General features: G+C 28.5%; 2 protein-coding genes across 2 annotated transcripts in view; one reads left to right on the forward strand and one right to left on the reverse strand.

The window, feature by feature from the left end:
- LOC130674357 (proteasome activator complex subunit 3) overlaps positions 1-27,609 on the reverse strand; it is a 175,972-nt gene that overhangs the window by 119,660 nt on the left and 28,703 nt on the right. The gene's annotated exons all lie outside the window — the stretch shown is intronic.
- The window catches only part of LOC130674355 (serine/threonine-protein kinase 17B-like), a 96,315-nt gene continuing 69,492 nt past the window's right edge, over positions 787-27,609 (forward strand). Inside the window, exons 1-2 of the mRNA XM_057479660.1 lie at positions 787-900; positions 967-1,004. The gene's annotated coding sequence lies outside the window, so the exon portion shown is untranslated. The remainder of the gene's footprint in view (positions 901-966; positions 1,005-27,609) is intronic.

Here is a 27,609-nt window from a genome sequence, read left to right on the forward strand (position 1 = left end):
GAGCTCGAGCAATTTCCGAATGCTCCCATTGTCTACGGCATCAGTAAAATATTTGTTTAACTTTGAGATTCTAATGACAGTCAATTAATTAAAAGTTTATTACCGAGACAGCTGATAAATAATTAATTATAATTAATTAAAAATAATTAAAGTTTAATAATTAATTTATTTAAATAAAAATACTAAAAAAAATTAATTTGTAACCGGAATTGATGCGAACAACTCGAGAGCTTGCCAGGGACTGCAGCTGAGCGGGTGCTTTTCTGCGCGTCAGTCTGCGCACTGGACTAAACTACTGCGCGCGTCGAAAATGGCGGCGGCAATTCTAAGATGGCCGCCTAGTCAGCGTCTTCCCCCCAATTTAGTGACTAGTTGCATTTATAATTAATTTTACTCAATTATTATTGCAAAATTAATTACTTTACTTTAAATAATTACCGTAATTAAATTTAATTAACAATAAAAACTTTAAATTCGAATTTAAATAATAATTTAAATCGTGTAAGTGTCAAGTTTGAGGTTTTGTCGTCGCATTTAATTTTTAATATTCAAAAATAAATAATTATAAAAAGTTTTGTGCATAAATTAATTAGTGATATTGATAATTAGCTTAGAATTAATTATTTAATTAAATATTTGCTAATCGTTGTCGCGGATCGAGTATTTAAATTTTTTTTCAAAGTCAGTTTTCTGTCAGATAAAAAGTGATTTATTTACTAAAAATATATATAATTAATAAATTAATTAATTAAATTAACTGGTGTCAGTGTCAATAAGAGTTTTTAAGTGATAATTTATTATGACAATTGAGTGCGAAACTGTCAAGTGAATGATTTGGTGAAGATCAACCTGGCGCATGATCTAGAAGTTCTGATTTTTGTTTACTCAGCTGCAAATAAAGTAATTGTTGGTACTTTTATTTATAATTAATTATGTTTTTATATTTAAGTTTTTTATTTGTTGCAGAAACGATTGGTGTTGGGGTACGTTGGAGATTTTTGGCGGTAAGTCAATTTATTTTGAATATAAATATTTTTTTTTGCGATACTAATTTATGGTGACGTCTTACTTATGTTTAATATTTAAATAATAACTTTTTTTTATGAGTTACTGATAAATATTTTTTTTTTTATTTAAATTAAACATAAAAGTTTTATGTTTAATTTAATAACTCAAGTGTTTGCGTTGCAAATTTATTTTATTATATTAATTTTTGGGTCAATTGCGTGAAATTTAAAAAATTAATTATTTGCGATCTTGATAGTTTTTTTGACGGTGCTTGAGTTGTATTTAAAATGAGTGTGAATGTAGCAGACGTCAGACAAATTTAAAATTAATAATAAATAGAGTAAATAATTGATAAAATAAAATTTAAAAAAAATGCGCATTTAAAAAGTTTTGAAATTAACAAGTGCATTTTTTAAAAATTTTATTTTACTAATTATTTACTCTATTTATTATTAATTTTAAATTTGTCTGACGTCTGCTACATTCACACTCATTATTTAAAATAAATAGAAAGTATTCAAAACACTTAATAATTATTTAAAATAATTAATTGAAAGTTTAGTGTCTGAGATTTAAAAATACGAGTCTTTAAATTAAAACATGAAAATTATTGCTAAAAATTTATGAATAAATACTAGGGAATTTTTAGTCAAGTATTTAATTACATTGAAGAAAAAAAAATTATTTGTTAGAGTATTCAAATATCGGGACAATTAATTTATAAAAAATTTAAAATAAACACCGCGAAAATTTGAAATTTAACATCTAGAGAGTTGACCCTCCGCAAATGTTTGGTTTTAATTAACGACTGTGTAATTTTAAACTGATGATATTTTAAATTGAATTTATTTTTCGAATCCGAGTACTCGAAAAAAAAAATTGATTGATGAACACAGAACTTGCAAAAAAAATTATTAAAAATAATAAAATAAATTCTCGCGATACTTTAGTTAATTGACGTCTCATAATTTTTGGAATCTTACAAAATGATAATTTATAAAAAATTGCACTTATAGTTTTTTAAATTTTCTACATGTGCATATTTTTAGTTTTTTTTTTCTTCAAATTTAAGTTAAAAAATAAATCTAATTGTCTGCTAACTTCAGGATCGTAAATTCACAACGATCCGGAAGTTAGAAGACAATTAACAATTTTCGGATTTTTTTTTAACAAATCAATTATAAAAAAAAAAAACTAAAAATATGCGCATGTAGAAAATTTAAAAAACTACAGATGCAATTTTTAAAAATATTTTTTTTTTTCAATTTTCGTTTTTAGAAAAATCCAAAAATTATTAGTCGGCTAACTTTAGTATCATAAATTCACATGATACTCAAGTGAGCCAACGTCTAATAATTTTTGAAATTTTCTAAAGATCATAAATTATAAAAAAAAAATATTAAAAAAAATTGCACTTATAGTTTTTTTAATTTTCTACATGTGCATTTTTTAGTTTTTTTTTTTTTTCTTCAAATTTAATGGTTCAAAAAAAAATCCAAAAATTTTTGTCTGCTAACTTCAGGATCGTAAATTCGCATAATACTCAAGTAATCCGACGTCTAATAATTTTTGAAATTTTATAAAAATCATAAATTATAAAAAAAAAAAATATTTTTAAAAATTGCACTTATAGTTTTTTCAATTTTCTACATGTGCATATTTTTAGTTTTTATTTTTCTTCAAATTTAAGTTTAAAAAAAAAATCCAAAAATTTTTAATTGTCTGCTAACTTCATGATTACAAACTCAGAAAAAAAATGTTTTTTTGCACCAAGAAATTTTTCGCATTATAAATTAAAAACAAAAATTCTCTCGAAGCGAGAAAAAAATTATTGCGCCAAATTTTTCCGTCCTCATAAAATTTTATTCTTCAATACATGATGCAAAATTTATCTTACGTAAAAAATAATTTAAAAAATGTCAGGTCGTATTTAAAAAAAAAAAAAAAAATTTCTATTACGAAACAAACAAACAAAACAATAAATAGATATAAAATATTACCGAGCCAGTACTTAATATTTAATGAGCATCAGCGATAACTTCGCCTACAAGTTACGATTATTGACATGACAGCATGATCAATGATGAGGAGAAAGATTAAACAATTCTATGATGAAAAAAAAAAATCTAAACGGAAACAATTTATTAACCGCTAAGGAAATGTTTAGTGACTTTTTTTTTTATGATTGAAAGATTGAAAGTGTGAAAGGGCAAGTGGAAGAAAGTTCACGTACCGAACTCCCTCATCTATTAATTATTTTTTAATCTTCTCTTCTCTATTTTTTTACTCAGACATGTCATTAACTCTCTAAAAATATTATGTCACTTTTCATTAATCAACAATTTTTTTTACCCATGCGCGCAATCAACAACAAATTTTAATTAATTTTTTACCCAAGTACTCATTCAATTTTAATAATTTCTACGTAATTATTTTTTATATTCGAAATTTTTCATATGTAATAATTATAGAATATATGAAAAACTAACTTGTTATGATATGTTATATATATATTATGAAATATATATGAAGATTAAAATCTATTGATTATGAAAATAAATAGTCCCGTATATTAAATAATAAATTTGTTGTATGGGTGGACTCTGAAGTAAAAATAAAAATATAAAATAATTTATATTAACGATGTTGCACCTCGTGGAATAGATCTCAAGTGTCAGGCTATTATCTCATAACTGTTTAGTAGTAAGTAGCAAGTATGTGTTCAGTAGCAGGCTCTACCACGTCCTGCTTCCATTAATCGTATCAATTACAATTCGCGACTAGTATCCGTTATAATAATATTATTATATTTATATATATATGTAGAGAGAGAGATAATATCAACAATACCATAACGGTGAACACGGATATATTATACTAATGATAACATTTATTAGGTCCATTAACTATCGATATTAATGAAAGTAATATTGAGTACTCAATCGTGCACTTTAAATTTATTATTTATCTTTTTAACAATGTCCGATTATTATCTTGTTACACTTATTCCTTGTCTTGGATATTAACGCAACTTGGGATAATTTAATTAAGTTGGTACGCAATGTAATGAGAGTACGCGGAAAACGAAGATTTTTTGGTGTAAGAAAAATTTTTCAGTATGAAACGAAGACTAAAATTTTCTTAGGGCTAGAAAAAATTTCTTGACGCATTCTTGCGGAGGAATCCCAGACACAGTAGAAAATAAAATTATTTTTCGAGTTCTGTATCTTGGAGGTACGGAACGTTTCGGACCATGGGCAGGGTGTGACTTTGGTCATTGAAGCTAGACCATAATTACGTTGGTTTTAGGAATAACTGGCAATGATATGAACATTTATTGTTTTCTATAACGCATTTTTGCCTTAGAAACTCAAAAATAGTAGAAAAAAAATTATTTTCTCGAGTTCTGTATTTTAGAGATACGGAACGTTGCGGACCATGGGCAGGGTGTGACTTTGGTCATTGAAGGTAGTCCATAAATACGTTAGTTTTAGGAATAATTGCCAACAATATGAACATATATATTGTTTGTTTTGACGCATTCTTGAGTCGGAAATCCAGAAATAGTAGAAAAAAAATTAGTTTTTGAATTCTGTATCTCGGAAATACGGATCATTTCGGACCATAGACAGGGTGTGACTATATGGTCATCGCAGTTAGCCTATAATTATGTTTGTTTTAGGAATAACTGGTAACAATATGAAAATTTATTGCTTGTTTTGATGCATTCTTGTGAAGGAAACCCAGAAATAGTAGAAAAAAAATTAGTTTTTGAGTTCCGTATTTCGAAAATTCGGACCATGGACACTGTGTGATTGTGGTCATCAAAGCTCGCCCATAATTACGTTGATTTTAGGAATAACTAGCAACAATATGAACATTTATTGTTTTCTATAACGCATTTTTGCCTTAGAAACTCGAAAAAATTAGAAAAAAAAAACGATTTTTCGAGTTCCATATTTCGGAGATTCGGACCATGGGCAGGGTGCGACTGTGGTCATCCAAGGTAGCCCATAACTGCGTTAGTTTTAGGAATAACTGGCAACAATATAAATATTTCTTGCGTGTTTCGATGCATTCTTTCAGAAAAAATCCAGAAATAGTAGAAAAAAAAATCATTTTTCGAGTTCTGTATCTCCGAGACACGGCCCATTTCGGACCATGGTCACCACCTCTACCCTATGTTTAAAAAAATATTATTTTCGGGCACTCTGGGTCTTTTTCGAGATAACCCAAGTCCCTAAGCCTGTTTACATGCCGACATCTGGATCTTTTATAAAAAATTCCACAAAATGGCGCAAAATTGGTTTGATATCCATCAATATTTCAGGTCGACTGTCTTCGCGATCAAATTTTCCATGAGAGCAATATCCTTATCCTAAAATGATATTGAAAATCGACTATTTTTATTCTTGTTCTTGACTTAAGTTTCAAACGTAAATTCAAAATACGAGCTTTAATAAATCAGTATTACAACTCACGCATCTATGACTCACGTATCGATAGTTTATAGTTATAGTAATATTATGAAAGCCGTTTGGATGCGTGGTTTATAAGGGTTAGGTTCATCATCTTTAAACGATGACGATGAAAGAGTTGCAAGTAAAGGCGAGGTTTTGCTATTCTTTAAGGCCATGACCTCGAATTTTCTAGTACTTATATCATATTTTCTATACATAGTGATTTATTCATTTTTCCATCTCCTACCCATTGTTATTATTATTATTATTATATAAATTATTAGGTACAGTGAACTTGTAATAGTGTTACAAAATATTAATAGTTAATTATTTGTAATTTAATATTACAAGCGTTTATATAAATGTATGATTAAAAGAACGTGTATGAGAGTGAAAAAAAAGTTAAAAAATTTCGCAAGATTGTCTGGCGCCAATAATAATTAGACAGTAAAAGAACTCTTTGTAGGCGTACGCATATCACACTTGGACACGTGCATATTTACATTTCTTATTGCACATATGTTATTTTTTATTTATATACTTAAAAAAAAAAAAGAAAAAAATTTTATTATTATTATGCTCGATAATAATACGTCTAATAAATAAATTTATAATTAGCCGTTTTAATGACAAATGAGTGAGATAAAAAATTACACGTTAGTTTTTTATTTTTATGGCTCATAAGTTTAAATTTATGGCCGGTCCGTGAAAAAGGAAAACAATCGTAGATATAAATGCCAATGGGCGCCATAGAGATTATTATTTATTTGTCGTAGGTGATGCTAATCCCAGGATCCCACGTCTTCATACCGTAGCAAATTCGACATATTTTACTGCGATTTCTTTAAATTGAATGATCAGTAAATAATTAAATTGTTAATTGATTAATTAATTAATTATTAGATGAAGTTTTAAAAATAAATTTATTCCCGCGGTTTCATTCATTTGAATTTAAAGAAAAAATTTCAAATGTTCCCGCGATATAAGCGGGCGAAAATCTGTTCATTAATTGTTGATTAATTAATTAATTATTAGATGAATTTTTAAAAATAAATTTATTCCCGCGGTTTCATTAATTTGAATTTAAAAAAAAAATTTCAAATGTCCCCGCGATATAAGAGGGCGAAAATCTGTTCATTAATTGTTGATTAATTAATTAATTAATTAGATATTTTTTAAAATAAATTTATTCCCGCGGTTTGATTAATTTGAATTAAAAAAAAAATTTTAAATGCCCCGCGATATAAGCGGGCGAAAATCTGTTCATTAATTGTTGATTAATTAATTAATTATTAGATGAATTTTTAAAAATAAATTAATTCCTGCGGTTTCATTAATTTGAATTTAAAGAAAAAATTTCAAATGTTCTCGCGATATAAGCGGGCGAAAATCTGTTCATTAATTGTTGATTAATTAATTAATTTTGAGATGAATTTTTTTAAATAAATTTATTCCCGCGGTTTCATCCCGCATAGAAATACCATATATGATAAATATATATGGAAAATTTTTAATCAATATGGGACCATATAAGTGGCCAAAAACGATATATATTTTCTTATAGGGGAGGGTGGGGCAGAGCGGCCCCCCTAAGCCAATTATTATTTTTTGTGGCTTTCAACCATAGGATCACTTTACTTTTGTCCTATTTCGAACAAATTTATAGACATTTTGCCAAAATTCTGAAATTTTTTTTTTTTTTTTTTTTTGTGGGGCAGAGCGGCCCCCCTTCAAAAAGTGATAAAAAAAAATTTTTTTTTCGTTTTTTTTTTTTTTTTTAAATTGTTTTCATCATTAAGAATGTATTTCTTTTTCTTGACAACTATTTTTGGTTCTATATTACTCGAAAAAAATTTCTTAAAGCGTAAAAAATCGTTCACTCTCGATTACCTTAATTACTAATTGTTATTTAATAAAAAAAAAAATCAATTCTATAATTTTACTTTATTTCAAAAATTTATCAACTAGAAAAAAAAAATTTAATTTTTATAAATTTTTAGTGACCAAATTTGCGTCTTACATAGAGAAACGGCCGAAAAATATGAAAAAATAATTTTTTCGGAAGTTTCGGCTGGTCCATTTTGCCCCAGGTATGCGTAGGGCTAGAAATGTGGAATTATAATAATTTTTTTTTAATTTGACGATAAAAATATGAAAAAATCACTTTTTCAAAATTTTGGGCTGGTCCATTTTGCCCCAAATGTCATGCGTAGGGGTAAAAATGCGCAAACATATCGTATTTATAGTAATTAGTCGAAAAAAAAAAAATTTTTTTTTTCGTCAAAATTTCAGGGGGGCCGCTCTGCCCCACCCTCCCCTATATAATATAGTAAGTTTTAATATAATTAATTATATACGTAAGTTTATAAGTTAATACATGTATTATATATATTTATAATCATACATGTAAACTTATAAGTTAGCACGTATATGTATTACATATATTGATAATTATATATGTAAATTTGTAAGCTAGCACATATATATATATATATATATATATATATATATATATATATATATATATATATATATATATTCTGAACACAATATTTGAATCTTATAACAGAGAGAGGAAGACAGAAAAGAATAGATTTTATTTATTCTTATATATATGGGGAGACTTATATGGTTCTATATATCGAAAAATATACAAAAGTTTATTAAGTTAAATACATGGTACATATATCGTGCCATATAATGATGAATTATATATGTATTCTTATTTGTTTCCATATATAAATACCATTTGTTTTTGAATATATCAAAATTTCAAGTTTTCAAATATATAAATAATATATTGAAGTTATACGGAAATATATGAAATCATATGAGAAAACATATATAGAAATATAATAAAATCGGCCAAAATCTATACATAGTTTTATATAAGATTTCTCGTAATGTCACATATATATTTATATCTGTAGCATATATTTTTTAATATATGTTTACCATATATGATATTTTCATGCGGGATTAATTGGAATTTAAAAAAAAAAACTCAAATGTCCCCGCGATATAAACGGGCGAAAATCTGTTCATTGGTAAAAACTTGTTACCAACCGTCCTCTGAGTCATTGGCCTCTAAAAAAATAGACGTAAAAAAATAAGGAGACTAAAATTCATGTGCATTCCATGAACACTTGGGTGGGTAGATTATTTAGGTGTCTGAGGATCCTGGATTTCTGCTGAGAAATGCCTTTAACATGCGAGATATCTTATGTATATCGACTTTACCTTTTTTAAGGTCTCATTTTATATATATGTATATGTATATATATATATAAATATAATAATGTAAAAGCATGGTTGGGTGAATGGAGCAAATTGCTAACTGCTAACCAATCAACTGGTCAATTTATTTTCACTTTCGACCATGGGCGTGTATAAAACGTGGGCATCATAATATCTAGGACTCCTGACGGAAGTCACAACACATTTATATTTTAAAGATAATTAATTTTTAGCAGGATATTTATTAAACTGATAAATTAAATGTAAACGTAAAATATTGAATTAGCATAACGAGAATTAAAAACCGCTAAAGAAATACATTGAAGAATGATAATAAGAAAGAGATGTAAGGAAAAAAACTGTAGATAATTGAAGGCTAATTTCCTGTGGCTGTAGCTCAAATGTATATACTCTGTAGTTTATAACAGAACTAGGACAAGGCCATTGTACTGAGTATCATCTAAAGCATTGTCATCAGTGTTTTACCAAGCGTGTAGATGTTTCTTGTATGTTGTCCTAAGAAAAAGCGGTGTAAGTCCACGCTACTGTGGTAAATTTAAACCCGAAGAAGGTGTAAAATAACATGTAGTGGTGTTAAAGTTTTCGGTGTTAAGCGGTGGTAAAAAAAGTAGTTTTATTTTTCGAGTATCGAAAACAGAATTTGATTTTCATCGGTGTCAAAATAAGTCCATTTTAATACCGTTTTTTTTTACAGTGTATCGTAGTAACTTAAATTACCGGGCAATCGGGTAAAAATCTTTGAGAAAGAAAACTTTCGTCAAATTTTTCGATTACTGGCGAATTCGAATTACGGTAAATTACCGTATTTACAGTGAATTACCGTATGATACCGCAAAATACCGCAGTGATTTACGGTAAATTACGACGATGTGCGATAAATTACCAAAATTTTGTCGTAATTTGCGGTAGAATACCACGTTTATGGTCATTTACCGTAATTCTTTTAAATACCGTAAATTACGGTAAAATTCCGCAATTTTAACTCAAATTTGCGGTAAAATATCTCAATTACCGCAATTTTACCTTTAATTACCGTATTCTATGGTAAAACTCCGTATTTGACGATAGTATCCCTAGCGGATCCGAATTACGGTAAATACAGTGATTTACCGTAATTTACCGTAACTTACGGTGCCTAGCAGAATTACCGCAAATTACGGTAATTTACCGTACATTACGGTAATCTACGGCAAATTTCGGTAAATTGCCGTAATTTACGGTAATTCTGCTAGGCACCGTAAAATTTCGGTAAATTACGGCAATTTGCCGTAATTTACCGTAGATTACCGTAATGTACGGTAATTCTGCTAGGCACCGTAAATTACGGTAAATCACTGTATTTACCGTAATTCGGATCCGCTAGGGTATCCAATAATTCTTCTGAATACCGCAAATTACAGTATTTTACGGTAAATTAGCGTATTATACCGCAAAATACCGTAATTTAAGGCAAATTTGCTGTAAATTCTGTTAATTCACGTAAACCTACGGTAAATTACCTTAGGTTGCCGTATTTTACCGTATACTGCCACACTGCGGCAATTTACCGCAGTTTTTCTGAATTCTACAAACTACGGCATAATACTGCAATGTTATTTCAAATTTGCGGTAATATACCGTAGTACTGCCGCAATTTTACCTTTAATTACCGTATTTTACCGTAAAATTCCGTAATTTTAGGTAAACCCCCGCATTTTACGGTAGTTTACGGTAATTCTTCTGAATGCCGTAAATTAGGGTAATTTACCATAATTCGGATCTGCCAGGGTTTTCATAGATAATTGTCATGGAAATTTAATAAGATTTATTTCTCTTACATCAATATTGATTTGTTTGCATAATTTAACAAAATTAGAGCATAACTTTCAATCAAAATATAACGTAACTATTAAAAAATATTTTTTTTATGTAAATCAAGATATTGAGTTGCATTGAAATTCAAAAATTTTTGAAATACAGTTTTAATTTTTCATCAAAAAAAAAAACCTTCATTAGTTTTTTATAATTACGAGTTCACTAAAGTCCTGCTATTAAATTTATCGTATTTAAAAAGTAATTACACATGAAAAAGTAGAATTTCAAAGTAAAGTTCACGTTTTCAAACCAACTATCAGCTTCAAAGTCATAGTTATTTAAAATTAATTTACTTATGGACAAAAAAATTATTTAAATTTTTAATTTTTTTGACATTTATCCCTAAACAATTCAAAATTATGTCCAAATAAAGTACATAAATATATGAATTTATATCTTATATTTCCAAGTGACTTAAAATTTTGAACACCGCAACTGTCCTTTAAATTTCAAGTAAAATTCAAACACCACTACTCCATATCTCCGTATAAATTTTGATTTCATTAAAATTGAAGCCGTTATTCATCGCCAGATTAAAACGCAATGTTCGTAATAATATTTCATTTGAAATCGTCCATCTTACACTTGAAATAAACCCGTTTCAATTGTGATAAAAAATTAAATTAGATATATTTGTATGAATGAAATGCAAGTCACTGTGATTAATTTCGGATGAGCCATTAGGAAAATTTCGAGCAATCCTGAGGATTTAAAAAAATTTACCGTTCAAAAGTAGCCATTGAAAATCAGGGATATATTATTTGTGTTGATTGACGGGAGGATCGTTTACCAGATATTCGACACGTAAAGGGAAGGAAAAAATCCTTCCGCATTGAAATCGGAAATATTATAATATATTTATATTTATATAATGATAATGATACTTTTCGTATATAACATTTCTGCATTTCACTGGCACTTATATATATTTTTATTTCTATATATATATATATTTTAGTATACATAACGTCGATATGCCAGTGACAACGAACTCGATCGCGTGCTCGTAATGAATCTTATTCCGTTACATACTACTCAGTACACGATACGATATAAGAGAGAATTGTCCCTCGTCATTTGGAGTTGCTATCCAGCTGATGTCTGGTTAGTGGTTTAAGTTACTTCCTTATGAAGATGGACTGTGTCAACAATCAACAGTCAATGCTAAAAAGCTCACCTTATATTTTATATAAACATATATATATTAGGGTGCTTCATTTAAAACGAACATTTTTTTTTTAGCGGACACAAGAAAATTTTGTTGTTTATGTTGAGAGAAAAATTCCCTGAAAATTTCAGCTCTTAATTTTAATTTCAAGTATTTTCTATCCAGCATCAAAGTTTTCTCATTTAAAAAGCTGTAAATCGAATAACTTTTTTTTAAAATTACTATAACTTAGCCCGATTTTCAGCTATCGTTTTGAAACCAGTTTTTATTTGTAGAGTAATTGTTGCTTTTTAAAAGTGTATGAAACGGTTTTGGTCTAACTCGATCTATGTCAATTGTATCAGCTCCGAAAGTCAACTTTTCACTTTTTTCATTTAGTTTTGTTTATAGTGAAGAAACGGCCCATCTTACAAAAAATATGCATAGGACCAATCTTTTAGGAAATTTTGTCCTCTACAAAATTGCTCATGACACTTATATTGCTAAAGTGCACTGTTCATGAGATATATGCATTTTAACATTTTACAGTAAAAAAGATTAGTACTACAGTAAACTTACAATTTTTTTTACTGTAAAATATCAAAATGCATGTATCTCATTAACAGTGCACTTTAGCAATATAAGTGTCATGAGCAATTTTGTAGAGGACAAAATTTCCTAAAAGATTGGTCCTATGCATATTTTTTGTAAGATGAGCCGTTTCTTCACTATAAACAAAACTAAATGAAAAAAGTGAAAAGTTGACTTTCGGAGCTGATACAATCGACATGGATCGAGTTAGACCAAAACCGTTTCATACACTTTTAAAAAGCAACAATTACTCTATAAATAAAAACTGGTTTCAAAACGATAGCTTAAAATCGGGCTAAGTTATAGTAATTTTAAAAAAAAGTTATTCGATTTACTTTTTTTTTAAATGGAAAAACTTTGATGCTCGGTAGAAAATACTTGAAATTAAAATTAAGAGCTGAAATTTTCAGGGAATTTTTCTCTCAACATAAACAACAAAATTTTCTTGTGTCCGCTAAAAAAAAAAATGTTCGTTTCAAATGAAGCTCTCTAATGTAGATATATATTTGCTTGACAGGTGGATTGAGGTCAAATTTTTAGTCACGGATGGATTTTTTTTTTTGATACCTTAGAATGAGCTTTGAAAACCATTCAATAATTTTTTCAAAATTTTCGATTTGTTTACTCATTTATCAGACTAATTTATTTTGAAATTTAAGTGTTGGTTTTGACGGTTATTCTTGCGTTGGAAATTATGTTTGAACGGCTTTTCCCACGTGTTGCTGGGGACGCGCTGATGATTAAAGAGAGAACCAGAAGCTGGGTGTAATAATTCAAAACTCGTTAGCACACATCTTACGCGTCATATAAATATACTTTTGACGTAACATCAACTTGTCTTAAAGTAAATTACCATATAGATGATAACTATGTTGTCGTTCGATGCTAGTGTCGATTTATTGCGCGAAAAGTTGTGATTGCTAATAATTGAACCTTTTTTCGGCAAACAAATTAAAAATTATTAATTTTCAAACGATTTTCCCTGTATTCTAGTGAGAAAAGGAAAATTTCGGACCTTTTTGGGTTTTTTCTACTAGAAGACTTCAAAGAAAAAATTGCAGGCCACTTTTCATAAAAATACACAGACAGTGTCATCCTCCCTCATGGGACGTGTGGCCATAAGTTGAAATAAAAATTTTTCTGGGGACCTTTTAGAGTTTTTTCTCGTAGAAGACATCATAATCAACAAAAAACGTTTATATTGTGTTGAGTTATTCCTAACAGAAAAAAGTTACGGCCACTCTTCCTAAGAATGTATTGGCAAGGTGCGCGACGAAAACGACATCTGTCGACCGCATTAAATCATCCTCAAAAAGCACAGAGAGAATACGGAAAGTTTTTATAAACAAATAATTAAAATTTTTAAAGATTGCGAAATATATGTGTGATACCACATTTGAAAGGTGGAAAAATATAGAGTAGATTGTACTGAAAAAAATAAGTATAAAAAATTTTAATAAATACAAAATAAATAATATTTTGAACGACATAAGGTTAGCTTGTAATAATAATAATAACAACAATAATAGTCATAATAACAAACGAGTTAAAATAATTATAATTATAATTTTTTCAAAGTTAAAATTATTAATTTGCATTAAGTAAAGAAATTGAAGTGATTTAAATTATTCGTAATTTTAAATTTTAAAACTCAACAATTAAAAATACTTTGGGTTAAAAATTTGTAATTTAAAAAATTCCCCGTAATAATTTTTAGCCAAAGATGAATATCATGGATGGAAATGTATAAAACTTGCAATTACTATTTCTGTCAGTATTTTTGCAATTAACAACACAACAACTACTTGTTCTTATTTTTTAACATTGCTTTCATTTAACTATTCACAAGACAAGTGCGATTTAACGCGTATTTCGTCCACTGCAGGCGCTACAATCGATTCGATTGTCCCCACCCTATACTCCACACCCTGCCAATAGACAGTATCCCACTTCATCCTCCCTGTCCCAACCTATCGTCATAAGTAACAAAATAAATTTTTCTAAGGACTTTTTCGGGTTGTTCTTACTAGAGGACATCATAATGAACAAAAAACGTTTATATTGTGATGGGTTATTCCCAACAGGAGCAAAGTTACGGGTCACTGTTCACAAAAATGCGTAGACAGTGTCATCTGCCCGCATCTGCCCGTATCTGCCCGGCGTTGATTATTTAAAAAATAAATTTTTCTGAGGGCTTTTTCGGGGTTTTTCTACTAGAGGGCATCATACTGAACAAAAAATGTTTATGTTGTGTTGAGTTATTCCTAACGGAAGTAAAGTTACAGGCCATTGTTCATAAAAATGCATGGGCAGCGTCATCCCCATTTATCCTCATATGGGTCTGAATTCAGAAAATAAATTTTTCTAAGGACTTATTTGGGTGTTTCTTACTAGAGGGCATCATAATGAACAAAAAACGTTTATATTGTGCTAAGTTATTCCCAACAGAAAAAAAGTTACAGGCCATTGTTCATAAAAATGCATGGGCAGCGTCATCCCCATTTATCCTCATATGGGTCTGAATTCAGAAACTAAATTTTTCTAAGGACTTATTTGGGTTCTTCCTATCAGAGGGCATCATAATGAACAAAAAACGTTTATATTGTGTTGAGTTATTCCCAACAAAAAAAAAGTTACCGGCATCTCTTCCTAAAAACACACAGACAGTGTCATCGTCCCTAGGGATTTTTACCATGTCATAGAAACATAGGAACATATCAATATAGGAATTCCCTCATGTAAATATATGATAGATACATATCCATTTTTTTCCGAGGCCTAATTTATTAATAAAAGTTGTTAGATCATAATCTGATTTTTTCAAATATAAGATCTCTGATTCCCACAATGTTCGTAAAAATATAAAAAATCATAAAATCACCGTAGCTACATCTCTAATTTCACAATATCCCTCTATCGAGCATCTAAATCCTCAACATTATGCCGAGATAATAGTCCAGCTATGCAATATATATAAGATCAAGGGTTCGCTAAGTAGGTTGTATCAATTAGGATCGTTGTGGACTAGGAAGACGATAAACTCTATTTATTATTCCCATAATCATCAATCATAATTACATACATTCAATCATCAGCCTCTCGTTAAAAGTTTTTCTTCATAAATTTTTTCAAATTTTTAAATCAGCTAATTCATGTTTTTATAACACAACTTCTTCCGCAAAGGAAAACTAACATAAAAAAAAAAAAAAAAAACATTATTTTACCCTCCAGCAATGAATCATTTTATATACTTGTTACTTATCATTATCATCATTATTATTGTATACATATGAAACTTTACTGACAAGAATAAGTTTGATGAGAAAATAATTGGCGAAAGTTTATATAACATAATATATATATTTTCTTACGTGTTAGTATAATGAATTTTTATTTTTTTTTTTTGACGTAAATGCATGATCGCGTGTAAATATTTTCAATTATATATTTATAAGTAATCATTAATATAAAAATATAATTAATTTACATTTAACACCCGAGTATATTTAAGAATATAATAATTCGAGAGAAAATATATATTTTTAAAAATATCTCACACCTGTGGCTAAAGTTACCTGAGTACAACTTAAGTAGTCAATTATTTTTTAGTATATATTCATATATATATTAGACTGATTCAAAAAAATTGATTTATTTTTTTTTTCTTCATTATATCGAAAATATTGTTGGAAATGACCAAAAAAAAAATACTGTGAAAGTTTGAGCTCTTAAAATTAATATAAACAACTGCCGCATCGCGATTTTCTATTTTCCGTGTAATAACATGGGAAAATTTATTTTTTAAGCTTTGGAATTTTGTAGCTCTCGGTGAGACCAATACTTTTGAATGTTCAAGACATATTCTTATGGGAAATTTGACGCTCTACAAAAAAGGTCTCTTATAATTTTTCGATATTTTTATTTCTTCAAAAGTAATTCGAAGTTAAAATTAGATTGACGATAAATTTTCACATTTTTTAAATTTTTTGACGCAACCATCAACTTTATCCGAAAATTTTAGAGGACATTTTTTGTAGAGCATTTTATTTCCTACAACTTATCTCAGAGAAAATTTTCGATATTTCTCATAAGTCGTAAGTTATTCGCAATTAACTGAAAATTTTCTTAAATAATCTAAATTTTGTTGCTTAAAATTAATTATATTAAATTTTCAGTTAATTGCGAATAACTTACGACTTATGAGAAATATCGAAAATTTTCTCTGAGATAAGTTGTAGGAAATAAAATGCTCTACAAAAAATGTCCTCTAAAATTTTCGGATAAAGTTGATGGTTGCGTCAAAAAATTAAAAAAATGTAAAAATTTATCGTCAATCTAATTTTAACTTCGAATTACTTTTGAAGAAATAAAAATATCGAAAAATTATAAGAGACCTTTTTTGTAGAGCGTCAAATTTCCCATAAGAATATGTCTTGAACATTCAAAAGTATTAGTCCCACCGAGAGCTACAAAATTCCAAAGCTTAAAAAATAAATTTTCCCATGTTATTTAAACGGGAAATAGAAAATCGCGATGCGGCAGTTGTTTATATTAATATTAAGAGCTCAACCTCTCACAGTATTTTTTTTTCGTCATTTCCAACAATATTTTCGATATAATGAAGAAATAAAAAATTAGTCGATTTTTTTGAATCAGTCTAATATATATATATATATAAATATAAATGCCTCTGTGAGGTCCAGAAGCATCCGGTGCACTCATTCATACCGACAACTATTTAACTGCTGGCTCAAAGCTACTGCAGTCTTTAGCAATAAGAATACAGTTGAGATGAGATGAGTTGAGACCGGCATGAGTCTTTTGCGTCTTTGCCGTCTCTACGGGAATTCCTCTTAGGTTTTGCGCTAAAAAAAGTCGTAATGTTTGTCGGCAGACGTTTAAACAAGTGCGTTAACGTTACGTACAATCATTCACCGCAAGGTGCTTTAGAGCTTAAACCCTGGACAAGATGCCCGACATCAACATGATGCTCTGTTGGGTTGAAAGTAAAAAATATATATACATATATACAGTGTTTTTTCATCATTCATATCGTGAAAGTGCTGACGTAGATTACGGGGACAATTGTAATTACCGTTTAGTAAGTCAACATGACGGTACTAGCACGTGTTATGTAATTATGACCAACGGCACTATGAGGAACCGTAACACGGCATTGGATTAAAAAGTTCTTTATTCGTTTATCTATTGTTGAAGGTGTGCATCGGTGGTAACCCAAAAATAAGCATGTGTGGGTAAGCCGTAATCAACCGGATATTGAATACGTGATTAGGTTTGTCAAGATTTTTATGTCCGGATATACCACCTAGTAAGCGGTGTACACTGTGACCAAAGAGAGGAAACCGGAAGAAGGTTTTATATGCGTACTCTATCCCTTTTTCGAGTTATTCGCGAATAATATTCCTTGGAAATTTTAGTTCTTTGTTTAGTTGATGTCCTGCGAAGTCACGGTATGGAAAAAACTGTTCGGTAGGACAAAAAACGGGTCCTAGACAATAAAGGGGACAGATTTGGATTGTTTTTGGGGATTAGTCGAGTTAATGGTTTTTTGAGGTCAAATCCCGGGTCGAAAAAATATGTACCTGAAGATCGGAACGTTTTTCGCGAAACGAAAATAAGAAAAAAGAAATGAAAAGTAAAAAATCTACTGGATCTAGATTTCGGAAATGTTTCGTACGTCACCCGAAAATGACAGGTCACTCCCAACTACCCCTAAATTCGCCTTTAGACACAAATTTCATGAATTATTTTCTTTTTCGTTGCGTGAAAAACATTCCGATCTTCAGGTACATGAAAAAATAACGATTCTAAATTTTTTGACTTATGGGACTTGATTTTGACTTGCATTTGATTTTGATGGGTTGATTTTGGCTACACTTGATTTTTTTGACTTCAATATGGACGAAAAAAAAATTTTTTCCCAGTCATAGCTTTGTATCTACATTTTCTATACGATTTCTTAGACGACGATCCCGGTCAAAATTAACGCAGCCGTTGAATGTTTGAAGACCTCGGGGCTATCATACCCCGAATCAAAAATAGTTCCGGTTTTAGACCTCAAATACAGTACATATTTTGAGGTTTACCTCAACTTGTCCTCACCATTTAAAATTCATATAAACAAGAGTTTGGACAAGTCTCATTTTATGCGAATTTTGCAACTTTTAGGCATAAATGAAGTCGAAAAAATTTTTTATGTACCTAAAGATCAGAACGTTTTCGTGCATGTACCTGAAGATCGGAACGTTCTCTGCAGAACGAAAATAAAAAAAACAAAATGCCTTTTAAAAAATCTACTGGATCTAGATTTTTGAAATGTTTCGCATGGACGCCAGTATATCAGCCGAACATTTCAGTCTACCCCCAACTACTCCTTAAGCAGTCAATTTACATAGTTTTCATTTTCGTTGCGCAAAAAACGTTCCGATCTTAAGGTACATTTTCGTGCAACGATAAAAAAATGGAAAGAGAAATTCTACTGATGACTAGATTTTTGAAATGTTTGGCATATAGATCCTGGTATGTCAGTCGAAAATCTTAGGCTACCCCAACTTCCGGAACTGCCGTCAGCAGTTGAATTACCGAAATTCTTTTCATTTTCAGGTACCTAATTTTTTCACAGCACCGAGCCGTGACTTCAGATTTTCTATGGAATTTCTATTGAATTTCTTAGACGATGATCCTGACCAAAATCAACACGTCCGTTGAATGTTTGAAGGCCTCGGGGATATCATACATGTCTTTGGAAAGAACTTTAGCGCATAGAAGTGAAATCTTATGGAAATTATAGTTCTCTTGATCAGAAAATTTTTTTTGAACCAAAATTGATTGTGTCACTTCATCAGATTCCGAATTTTGAACTTTTGAACTTTTCTGCCCATGAATAGCTATCGAAATAAATAGAATTCGTCTATTTGAATTTATCCAATAGTTCAAAATTATTATTTTGGTGGTCAATGAGCCCATTAGTGATCAAATTTGATTTTTTTTTCCGTGTTAGAATTGTAATTTTGAAATCTTTAGAGCCGTCTATTGATAAAGTAGTCGTTGTAATAAATATAATTCTTAATGGCTGCCTGTTATCGCTACTCGAGAACCCAAAAGTTTCAAATTATGATTCTGGCGGCCAAAGACCCTTCCAACAACCGGATAAAATTAACAGAACATATGTTTAGAAGCCTAGTTAAATACTGTCCTAAGATCTAAAGAAATTTTTCATCTTATCAACAAAAAATTTTAAAATTATCATTAAAGAATTCCAAAAATTTTTACATAATGACCAAAAATTAACAATACGATTTTTGATTCTTTTTATTCCGTAAATATTTTTTATAAACCCGATTAATTTTATTTAACAATGAAACAAAAAAATGATACGTCAGTTTCTGACGTCTGAATTAATTTTATAAAATAAATATAAAATACAGTTTGAGGTATTTGTCAGAGATATTAATTTTATTTAGTATTATACAATGTTTGGACAAATAAAAGAAACCTATAGAAATTTTATATTAAAAGAATTTTATAATTACGTTATTTTAAATAAAGAATTTAAAAGGAAAAAAAAATATTCTATTAATAGAATGAAAGAATTTTTTTATACTAAAATAAATTGAAGTAACAGTGCCACAGAAACAGGTATGTCAAAAATTCCGAGTGATGTATCATCCCACCTACAATTGCGCAACTGTATTTAGCGAGATGATTCAACTCTGGGATAGTCTGAGAGTTTTTGAACCAGGGTAGGGTTTATTGAGCTACTAATTTTATTTAAAAGTTTCTTCGGGTTAATGCTTCTTTAGATTTTTTTTTTATGAAAGATTTTTTTTTTTAACTTGACTGTCAAAATCAGTTCATTATTTTGAATTAATATATATGTATATAATAGGGTGATTCAAAAAACAAACAAATTTTTTTTTTTCTTCCAAACAGGTTCAAAAGTTTCGTTTAAATAAAAAAAGACGCCTGTGAAAATTAGAGTTAATATTAATATTAACATTGTCCGCATTGCACTTTTCTATTTCCGATAAGAATAACATGGAAAACATTTTTTTTACGTCTTCTGATTTTTATAAGTAGCTAACGATGCGTCATAGGAATAATTGGCAGGTATAATTTTGTAGGGAATTGAATGCTCTACAAAAAAAGATTATTATCATTTTTTGAGGAATCCATTTGTTCAAAAGTTATTTGAGGTTGAAGTCGAATTCATATTAAATTTTGAGATCTTTTTACTTTTCCGGCGAAACTATCAGACCTATTACAAAATATCATTGGACCTTTTTTGTAGATAATTTTATTCCCTAGAAGTTATTTTCAATAAAGTTTTTTCGAATTCCGCATTGTTTTCTAGTTATTTTTATTTCAATGTCAAGCTCTTAAAAACTATCAGAAGACTATTTTTTTTAAGAGCTTGACATTAAAATGAAAATAACTAGAAAACAATGCGGAAGTCGAAAAAACTTTATTGGAAATAACTTCTAGGGAATAAAATTGTCTACAAAAAAGGTCCTATGATATTTTGTAATAGGTCTAATAGTTTCGCCGAAAAAGTAAAAAGATCTCAAAATTTAATATGAATTCGACTTCAACCTCAAATAACTTTTGAACAAATAGATTTATCAAAAAATGATAAGAAACTTTTTTTGTAGAGTATTCAATTACTTACAAAAATATGCCTGCCAATTATTCTTATGACGCATCGTTAGCTACTTATAAAAATCAGAAGACGTAAAAAAAATTTTTTCCATGTTATTCTTATGGAAAATAGATAAATTTCACCCTAATGTAAATATACTAGGGTGTTTAAAAAAAAAAATTTTTTTTTTTCTCGGAACTAGGCTCAAAAGTTTCGTTTTGATCCCAAAATATACCTCTGAAAATATGAGCCCTTAATATTAATATTAAGGTTGTCCGCATCGCACTTTTCGATTTCCCATAAGAATAACACAGGAAAAAATTTTTTTTTCTTCTGATTTTTGAAACTAATGAACCATAAATTGCATTGTAATGTCCATAAAATATTTTAGTAGAGAATTGAACGCTCTACAAAAAAAGATCTCTTATCATTTTTTGATAAATTCGTCTGTTCGAAAGTTATTGGAGCTAGAAATCAAATCTACAGTAAATTTCGAGATCTTTTTACTTTTCCAGCAAAACTATCAGACTTATCAAAAAATGTCATTGGACCTTTTTTGTAGACAATTTTATTCCCTACAAATTATTTTCAATAAAGTTTTTCAAAATTCCGCATTGTTTTCTAGTTATTTTCATTTCAATGCCAAGCTCAAAAATAATTGTCTTCTAATCGATTTTGAGAACTTAACATTAAAGTAAAAAATCCCCGGCTCAAAGCGATTTTTACTTCAGTCAGTTAATTTAAATTTTCAATAAATTATAAAATACTTCAATACGTCATATCGTCATATATTTTGATTCACAAATAATTATTAATCAATCATCATTTTTTTATTTGAATTTTTTTTTATAAAAATTTTAAAAACTAATTTATCAGTTTAAGTGAGCGACTAATGGTACTGATCGGGTTTAGGGTCTTTTACCTTATACATATATTTATATATATATATATTAAAACTTGTGATTCCCCCAGTGTCTTATGATTCATCCGTGGAACGTGAGAAATACGTGCGACCTAACGTTATACTCTGGTTCTATTTCTATTTCTAGACACTACATATCTATATAAATATATATATGTATGTAAATATACACATACTAACTCATACTGTCGGTCTGTTTGTTACTGATAATAGTAAGTTAGTGTCCCTTTAATTACTAATAGCTTTCACTGTTTTTGTTTTCAAAAATTCTCAATCAGTCGACCCTGGGTCTGTTTACTTGAGACTTATTTTAATTGTTTTTTTTTTAACGTCAATTTGCTATAAAAATAATGAATGCTGAATCTATTTTAGTGTAATATATATTTATTTAGTAAAACTATTTAAATTCTCATAGTTAAATTTGTCTACTTCATTCCTATCTTGCGCTAGATATTTTAGTGATGACTATTTGGCAAAGAAAATATAACTTGGTTATATTCTTAAAGTGCTATTAACCCTACTACACATGCAAGTGTCAAACTTTAATAGTTTGTGCCAACCGGGTCTTGAATATTTTAAAAAATATTTATTTTTAACGAAAAAAAAAAAATTTGCATTCCGGCTCTTTATAGCTGTCACTGAAAAATCGTCTGGGGATTTTTGGTAAAATAAAAAACTGGTGAAATATGTCATACATATGTACTTAAGTTCATATGAGACGAAAAACATGAATTTTGATTTTTTTAATGGGCAAAAATGAAAAATCGCGGATCCGCGGATTGGAAATTTTTTTTTTTAATTTTCTTAAAATTTGCTGATCATTTTTTTTGTTGAAAAAAACATAGAAATATATCATGTATGTGTATAAATATATATAAGACAAAAGAAAATTTATTATTTTATTTTTTGTAAGCAAAAATAAAAAACCGCGAATCCGCGAGATTTGAAAATTCTTTTTAATTTTCTTGAAATTTAGATTTTTTCGGACAGAAATCTTGAAATATATCATATATATGTGTACAAATATATATTTAAGTCATAAAAAAATTTTGTTTTGATTTTTTTTTTGCAAAAATAAAAAACCGCGAATCCGCGAAATTAAAAATTTTTTTTTCAATTTTCTTTAAATTTAGTTTTTTTTTCAGACAAAAGTCTTGAAATATATCATATATATGTACAAATATATATCTAAATCGTCAAAAATATTTTTTTTTATGTTTTTAGAAGCAAAAATGAAAAACCGCGAATCCGCGAGATTTAAAATTTTTTTTCAATTTTCTTAAAATGAAAATCTTTTTCTGACAAAAGTCTTGAAATATATCATATATATGTACAAATATATATCTCTGACGTCAAAAAATTTTTTTTTTTTGTTTTTATAAGCAAAAATAAAAAACCGCGAATCCGCGAGATTTAAAAATTCTTTTTGATTTTCTAAAAATTTAGGTTTTTTTGCTGACAAAAGTCTTGAAATATATTATATATATGTAGAAATGTATATCTAAGACATAAAAAAAATTTTTTTTTGTTTTTATAAGCAAAAATAAAAAACCGCGAATCCGCGATATTTAAAAATTCTTTTTAATTTTTTAAAAATCTAGGTTTTTTTGCTGACAAAAGTCTTTAAATATATCATATATATGTACAAATATATATCTAAGACATAAAAAAATTTTTTTTTGTTTTTCTGTAGCAAAAATAAAAAAACCGCGAATCCGCGGAATTAAAAAATTTCAAAAACTTTCTAACATCCTTAGGGTTTTCCAGTGACATAAAAAACTGATGAAATGTATCATATGTATGTACAAAGTTTGAATACGATGATTCACAGCCTGAGGATATTCCTGGCAGTGCGTGACGTATTAATAATGCAATTTGCGCGCGCGAGATGCTATTTCTGTGGACGGAATCCCGTCTGTTAAGTATATACACATATATATGTATACATAGTTAGAAGAGTTTAAGCCTAATGTAATATAAAAGGAGGAATCCCTCTTACTTTCTTCAGTACAATGGATCTCAGGCCATTCCTGCTCATGGCTCATACTCCTCATGCTGCATTACACGCTGCGTCGGTGTTTTCATCTGCATTGCATATGTTACCTCCATATACAGGATGAATTATTTTTATTTTTATTTTTAAACTCGTAAATGTATTATTGTACGTAGGATCTATCCCGCCTTGCAAGTCTTGGCGCCAGTATTCAACCACTAAAATAAATGCTATTAATAAATAGCTTTGAAAATTTAATCCTCTCCGATCAAATTTTATAATTTTATAATATATAATACATATATACATATATATTTTTTGAGGCTTTATAGTTAAAAAAAAAATTTATAGAATAGAATAGACATCATAGAAAATATAAACACATTGAAGGTACACGGATGTGCTCAATAGAACGAATGAATAAGAATACAATGGAAGTGGTACACAGCTGGCACATGCTCACTTATATTCTACTAACAACGAATTCAAGAAATTCAACCTCCTCACGTGCTATGATACATCCCATTAATATTTAACCTATTATTTTATTTTTTTATATGAAAAAAAATTTAATTTTAAATGTCAATTTTTTATGATACTAAAGTTAGCAAACGTCAAATAATTTTTGGAATTTTCTAAACCGATAATTTATAAAAAAAAAAATATTTTAAAAAATTGCACTTATAGATTTTTTAATTTTCTACATGTGCATTTTTTTAGTTTTTTTTTTTTCTAATTTATTTGTTGAAAAAATAAAATCCAAAAATTGTAAATTGTCTGTTAACTTCAGGATCATCAATTTTTTCATATTTTTTTTTTATGTCCGTAAAAAAAAAAATTTGTTCAAAAAAAGTTCTTAACTGAGCTTCAAAATTCAAGACAATTAAAAAAAAAAAATGAAAATAAACAAATTTTTACTGGTCAGAAATTTTTCAAGTAGAATTCAAAATTTTTTTTTTTTTTATATGAAAAAAAATTTAATTTTTAATGTCAATTTTTTATGATACTAAAGTTAGCAAACGTCAAATAATTTTTGGAATTTTCTAAAACGATAATTTATAAAAAAAAAAAATATTTAAAAAAATTGCACTTATAGATTTTTTAATTTTCTACATGTGCATTTTTTTAGTTTTTTTTTTTTTTCTAATTTATTTGTTGAAAAAATAAAATCCAAAAATTGTAAATTGTCTGTTAACTTCAGGATCATTAATTTTTTTCATATTTTTTTTTTGTCCGTAAAAAAAAAGAATTTGTTCAAAAAAAGTTCATAACTGAGTTTCAAATACAAAAAAAAATGAAAATAAACAAATTTTGAATTTTCGGTCAGAAATTTTTCAAGTAGAATTCAAAATTTTTTTCATTTTTCTGACCATAAAAAAAAAATTAGGGTTTAAATATTCAAACGAAATGACATTTCCTCACTACTCATATTTACTTTGTTTCAGCATCAAAAGAAAAAGATTCTTTGTACATATGTATTTTTTAATGCACATTGTTCATTCATAGACATATATTTTACTCAACTCTCTTTACGCTTTACACAGCCATTTGCTTTAACAAAAAAAAATAATCCCAACCCTCCTGCACATGTGTTATGCTCCCTTCTGACTGACAAAAGGTTCTCATAACGTTTGTACAAAATATCTTGTTACATTAGACATAGACAAACCTTCAACGAGGGATTTAAATTAAAGCGTACCCTAGTTTTTAAATATTGTTCATACTTTACATAGAAAATGACTCAAAGAAACTCACTGATTACATATTATACATCATATATTATATATAGTTAGAAAATTTTTTGTATTGCCATAAGTCAAAATTTAGAACTATTTATTTGAGGACCGCTGGTTTGAATTATGCGCACGTGCTCTAAATCTTCCACCTGCTCATTTTAAATTAAAATTTATTTTATTTTGTTTCAATGTTTCGATTTTTTTTTTCATATCTATAATTAAAGAGAAATTTTTTTGATTTCCAAAAACTCAAGTAAAAAAATTTAAAACCCAAAAGTGATAAAAAATTTTCTCGACCGAAAACTGAAACTGAAAGTTAACAGCCGAAATTAGACCGACTCAATTTATCACCCAATTTTCGGCCTGTATATTAGTAATGACAAAATTTCGGCGTGATTTCATTCAAATTTCGACCTCTTTCACTACAATTTTCGGTTTTCGGTATAATTTCGTCCAACTTTCGGCATTTTCCAACAAAATTCGCGACTGTAGCCTCATTTCATCCAAATTTCGGCGTCTTGAAGTAAAATTTTAAGTTTTCGGTGTGATTTTGTCCAAATTCCGGCATTTTCCAACAAAATTCGTGACTTTAGCCTGATTTCATCCGAATTTCGGCCTCTTTTAATAAAATTTGCAGTTTTCTGTGTAGTTTCGTCCAAATTCCAGTATTTTCCAATAAAATTCGTGACTTTGACCTGATTTGATTCAAATTTCGACATTTTCCAATAAAATTCGTGACTTTGGCCTGATTTGATCCAAATTTCGACATCTTAGAATAAAATTTTAAAGTTTCGGTGTAATTTCATCCAAATTTCGACATTTTCCAATAAAATTGGTGACTTTGGCTTGATTTCATCCGAATTTCGGCTTTTTTGAATAAAATTTTCGGTTTTCGGTGCGATTTGGTCCAAATTTCGGCATTTTCCAATAAAATTTGTGACTATGATGTAATTCCACCCTATTTTCGGCATTTTTTAATAAAATTTCATATTTTCGGTGTGATTTCGTTCAGATTTAGTTTTTTGGTCAAATATTTTCACCCGTTAACGGAATCAAAAATCAGTTGGAAATTTTCTAGCGTAAATAGACATATTTTGAAACTGCATATAATGAAAATTGATCGTATATTTTTGTATTCATAAAATGAAAGGAGAAAACCCTCAACAAAATTTCTATGGTTCACTAAGACGTCAATAGAGTATTAGACATGTGGACAAGTAGATTTAGAATAGAAATTTGAACTAGTAAATGCATTTTCATCAATACAAGAACAATGTTTCTGTATAAGTGTCGATAAGATCAAAAGTGACGGTAGTTTTTATAAGAGGGTGATTGGGTACTTGTTATAATAATAAACCCGCAACTGATACAATCATTGTGTGGTAAACAACCCCTACAATTTTAACATTTTTCCCCTAGTTCTTACACGGATAAGTAAACACCACGTCACACTATTGCTTTTGTGTGATAAATATATAAGGGACACGAGCTAATGTATCCCGTGTGCCACGTGTGACAAAATTGACGTACACAATATATGAAATAAATAGTTTTAACTATTTATCAACTTCTGGTGACTGGGGTCATCTAAAGAAAATGAGAGGAAAATTTTCTGAACAAAAAAAATTTTTGGGTCTATATTTTTTTTTTAATTATCTGTCGATTTTTCTAAGGGCCAGATGCACTAAATAAATAATCGTAAATCTTCAGATGAATAGACTTTGAGTAAATTTCAAAAGGTATTTATTTATTTTTCTTTTTTCTATTTTTATAAAGGCACTTATAAATTTTTGGTAACAATTCTACCTTCGGTTACGAATATCTTATAAAATATATGAGATAACTATACATTATAGGAGGTCATTGGAACGGAAATTTACCGTTCTACAACTTTTGTCTCTATAAAAAATTTTATAAACTCAATTTTTTCAAAGTTGGCGCCATTTCAAAAATTTGATCTTTTTCTTTTTTACTTTTCAAA

Source organism: Microplitis mediator, chromosome 9 (genome assembly GCF_029852145.1).
Source record: "Microplitis mediator isolate UGA2020A chromosome 9, iyMicMedi2.1, whole genome shotgun sequence".
Taxonomy (NCBI): Eukaryota; Metazoa; Arthropoda; class Insecta; order Hymenoptera; family Braconidae; genus Microplitis; species Microplitis mediator.